This window comes from Zalophus californianus, chromosome 2 (genome assembly GCF_009762305.2).
Source record: "Zalophus californianus isolate mZalCal1 chromosome 2, mZalCal1.pri.v2, whole genome shotgun sequence".
Taxonomy (NCBI): Eukaryota; Metazoa; Chordata; class Mammalia; order Carnivora; family Otariidae; genus Zalophus; species Zalophus californianus.
In genome coordinates this window covers 130,069,430-130,074,251 of record NC_045596.1, presented here as the reverse complement: position 1 = coordinate 130,074,251, position 4,822 = coordinate 130,069,430, and the positions used below count along the sequence as shown (strand labels likewise).

General features: G+C 42.7%; 1 pseudogene; it reads right to left on the bottom strand.

Annotated features, from left to right (window-relative positions):
* Positions 1-3,857: 3,857 nt before the first annotated feature.
* On the bottom strand, positions 3,858-4,475 carry LOC113925468 (annotated as a pseudogene).
* Between the last annotated feature and the right edge of the window lie 347 nt (positions 4,476-4,822).

Here is a 4,822-nt window from a genome sequence, read left to right as displayed (position 1 = left end):
GATCCACTTTGAGTTCGTTTTTGTGAAGGATATAAGGTCTGTGTCTACACTGAGTTTTTTTGTTTTTGTTTTTGTTTTTTTGCATGTGACGTCTAATTGTTCCAGTACTATTTGTTGAAAAGACTATCTTTGTTCTATCGCATTGTTGTTGCTTTTTTTGTCAAAGATCAATTGACTATATTTCTGAGGGTCTATCTCTGGACTCTCTCTTGTGTTCGACTGATCTGTCTGTTCTTTAGCCAATACCATACTATCCTCGTTTTGGTAACTTAATAAATCGTGAAGTTGGGTAGCGTCAGTCATCAGACTTTGTTCTCTTTTCACATGGCCTTGGCTATAAGCTGGGTCTTTTGTCTCTCCCTATAAACAGAAGAATCAGTTTGTCAAAATCCATAAAATAACTGCTGGGATTTTGATAGGGATTCCATTGAATCTACAAATCAGATTAGAAGAACTGACATCTTGACAAAATTGAGTCTTTTTTTTCAATTTTTAGTATTTTTACACATTTATTTTAAAAAATAACAATTGTGTACTGCCTGGTGACTAACATAACATAATAGAATAAAAAAATTAAAAAATAACAATTGCAATGACATCAATGATCAATCATCTACACTCCCCCTACTGCTGGGAGAAAAACCTATGTTGTTGAATCCCAAAGGAAAATTAAGATGTTATTATCAGGCACCCAACAGCCAGAAAAAGCTCTGTTGGTCCAGTGGTATAGACACTGATGTGTTCAATGTACTGGTGCAATTAAAATATATACATTTACACTTATCTTGCCAAAAAGAGCACTCAAGAAGTGAAATAACTATGCATTAAACCAATTATTCACTCATCCATTCACTCTTTCTGCATCTATGAAGTCATTACTATAGTCACAAGGACAAATAAAAGAACTTCTAGTAATAAAGAAAAAAATCCAAACTTCAACCCCCCACTTTGTGGGTTAGTATGGTGTGCTAACATCGCCACAATAGAAGGGCCATGACCTATCTGAAATGCAGCAGCAAAATGATAACTGAAGCATTTCGTTTCAAACAAAACACAATTCAAACTCATGGGGAAAAACGTCTGCAACAATATGAGGTTGATATTACCATTTACAAACTTACAGACACAAATAAATAACATTTTAGAACTGCTCTTGGCTTAGATCTAAGGACTTTCTTTCTGAGCTCAGCATCTTAAAGACTCCTAAACAAACCACGGGATAGAAATCCTTCATTGTTGTTAGTGAACTATCATCTGAAAAACTTGGGGCTTACTGAATAAAGTCAATGTCTGAAACTTAAGTCAAGAGCCAGAAGGTTGGCCTCTCCTGACATGTGGAAGCCAGGACAGATGACTAGATACCAGGGCCTAGGGAGAAACTTTATTTCCTGCTTTCTTTGCACCTCTTTTTCCACCATTACGATGATTTCCCTTTGTAATACTTTCTTCAAAGGGTTTATTTTCTTTTCCCTCTTAATACAATTAGAGTGAAATCAAAGAAAGTGCCAATCCTTACTCTTGGTATTTAAATCAAACCCAAATGATCTTCAAAAGAATTAGGTCTTCATTATTTCTAGAAAGGCAGCAACTCTTTTCTGAAATATCATCTTAGTTTCCCAAGGTTCAACATCTAGCAAAGAGATTTCTGAGGCACAGTCCATTCTGGGAACTGTGGCCCAGTTCTTGACCCTGCCGGCATCACCTTTACCAGTCGGCAGCTTATCCCCAAAACGTGGATGCAATGTAAAAACCTTTCTGAAGAAAAGGGGAACCATGGCAACTGGCACCAAAGAATTAGCTGCCAGGGTAAGATAGAGAATTGTTCACTCCCTGGAGCCAGCACAAAACAAAGTGCTGCAGGAGTGAAGCCAACGTTCACCTTAAACTTGAGCAGGTAAGCTGGAATATGTCCAGGAGCTAGTGACTGAACAATGCTTTCCAGACAGAAATTGTCAAAGAGCAGTTCTCAAACTTCTCCCTTTCCATGCTTGTTAAAAGGTTATGGTATAAAAGTAAATTATATTCTTTTATATCTTCATGATCCATCCCAGGCATCCATCTCCTGGAGACTCATACTATGTGACAACACATGGGTATATATACTACTCTATCTTCTGCTAGACTGCAACACGTGTGAACCCTTCTCTTCCCCAGCTGCTGTCACCAAGCCTGTGATTGACCATCTCTAGGGGCACCTGGGTGACTCAGTCGGTTGAGCATCTGACTCTTGATCTCAGCTTGGGTCTTGATCTCAGGGATGTGAGTTCAAGCCCCGCATTGGACTCCATGCTGGGTGTGGAGCCTACTAAAAATAAAAAAAATCTCTAGTCTGGCTCTCTGTTTAGGAGTTACTACAAATGCCCTCAGCACTTTAGCACAGAAGTTGTATGGTTTTGTCCTCTACTTTAAAAAGGTGGTTTCAAGGTCCAATACCTTCTAAATTATCTTAAAAGTAGCAGAAGTAAGAACTATGGTCCAGATGATATATCAGCTGACAGACAAACAGATCACATCTTATCAATGCTTTAAAAAAGAGAGAGATTCTGCACTTTATATTTTTAGTGCTTGTGTCTTTTGTCATTCTATCCCCAGAGTTAGGTTTTTCTTGGCTGGAGTCCAAAAATACCAACCTATCATCTGGGTAGACAGTGATTCCTATTATTAGGATGAATGTATCTCAGAGAATGTATTATTTCCATGTCATGAGATGGAACTTCCTTGCCTGGAAGCCACCTCTGAATACAAAGTGTCCAGTGAGTCAGCCTGAGATTCCCCCATCAGATTCCCCCATCCCCCTTGGATGCTGCTTAGATTCCATGGGAAGGAGTGGGCCTGGGTTTCCCTGATTGCAGTCTGGCTTGAGAAGGTTGTTCTCCCCTGCTAAGATAGCTAGCTGGCTTCAGAAGCCATCGTAAGTGCTGTGTGTGCACTTATGTGCACAGGTCCCTTGCATCAACCTAATCCATGAGATGTCAATGTCATCAGCAGTCTGAAATAGGTCCTGTCTGAAAGGGCAAGACAAGGGCTTACGACTTCAGTTTACTAGACAGCGCTGCAATTATAATAGCCACTTATTAAAAACTAAGTGTTTTCAACAGATGAATGGATATAGAAGATGTGGTCCATGTATACAATGGAATATTACTCAGCCATCGGAAAGGATGAGTACCCAACTTTTACATCAACATGGATGGGACTGGAGGAGATTATGCTAAGTGAAATAAGTCAAGCAGAGAAAGACACTTATCATGGTTTCACTTATTTGTGGAACATCAGGAATAGCGTGGAGGACATTAGGAGAAGGAAGGGAAAAATGAAGGGGGGGGAATCGGAGGGAGAGATGAACCATGAGAGACTATGGACTCCGAGAAACAAACTGAGGGTTCTAGAGGGGAGGGAGTGGGGGATGGGTTAGCTTGGTGATGGGTATTAAGGAGGGCACGTTCTGCGTGGAGCACTGGGTGTTATATGCAAACAATGAATCATGGAACACTACATCAAAAACTCAAAAACTAATGATGTATTGTATGGTGACTAACCTAACATAATAAAATTTTAAAAATTAAAAAAAAAAAAAGAAAGAAATCCTAAGGGGAAGAATGGAAAAAAAAAAAAAACTAAGTGGTTTCTGTCTTGTAGAAAAGGGCAGCACGAAATCATCAGTGTCCCGTTGCAAGAGGTGATCAATGTCCTGGAACTGTGGGAAACAGTGGCGAGAACATGACCTTGATCTGCTCCATCACATGGCCTGGGGTTAGGACACTCGGATGATCTGTGTCATTGTTTCTTCATCTGCTTGGTTTGGACCCTGCATATGGGGCCTATCCTCTTCCTATGGGGAGAAAAACCAACAACCTTCACCAGGCTTCCGAGCCATGGCGGGACGGTGCCGAGACCACATTGCCTGCCACTGGTAGTGTCCCAGTGACAGCTCCTTGCCCGCTGCTGCTTGTGTTGGTGTTGGCTCCTGTCTGAACAATCTGTGCTCCTGCCAAACCGGCTGCTGGGATGGTGATCGTACCTACAACAGGGACTGTAATGTGCCGTAGAATGGTGCGGTCCACATGAACTGGCTGATGGACGGTAGTCTGCCCCTCAGCAGTCTGTGCCACTTGTCCCTGGACAGCAATCTGCTGCTGGGTCTGGGTCTGGCCAGCAGTGACTGCCGTCTGGGGCTGCGGGACGATGATCTGCTGGGTCTGGCCCTGCTGGCCCTGTACCTGCACAGCCTGCCCACCCTGGATCTGAGTCTGTCCAGGTGGGACCAGCTGTATTTGCTGCAAACCCTGAGTCCCACACACGGGTACTCACGTGGTGGTTTGACCTTGTCCACCAGGGACAGCTTGGACCATGACTGGTTGGCCAGCTGATGGGATTAATTGGTCTCCACTGCCCTGCACCTGCTGCTGAACCTGTCCAGCCTGCACAACAATCTGCTCTGTCCAACTCTGGCTGTTTGCTGTATCCTGCTGCATGATCCCTCCAAGTTAGCATCCTGTCCACAGTGAGTTCCACTCAGAAGATGCCAGAAGACCGCGAAACGCACTCAGTGCCGACCTCAGCGCCCCGCCCCAGTTCACTACCCACGCTGATTGGCTCCGGTAACCAGACCCCGAAACCCAATCAGAGGCTCCAGTCACTGCTGCCGCCGCCGTGGCCACTGACAATATTGAGTCTTCTTAACCATGAATATGCGGTATATCTCCGTTTATTTGGTTCTTTGATTTTGTTTATCATTTTGATTTTGTTTTTTCTCATATAGATCTTATACATATTTTGTTAAATTTATACCTAAATATTTCCATTTTTGTGGATGCTAATG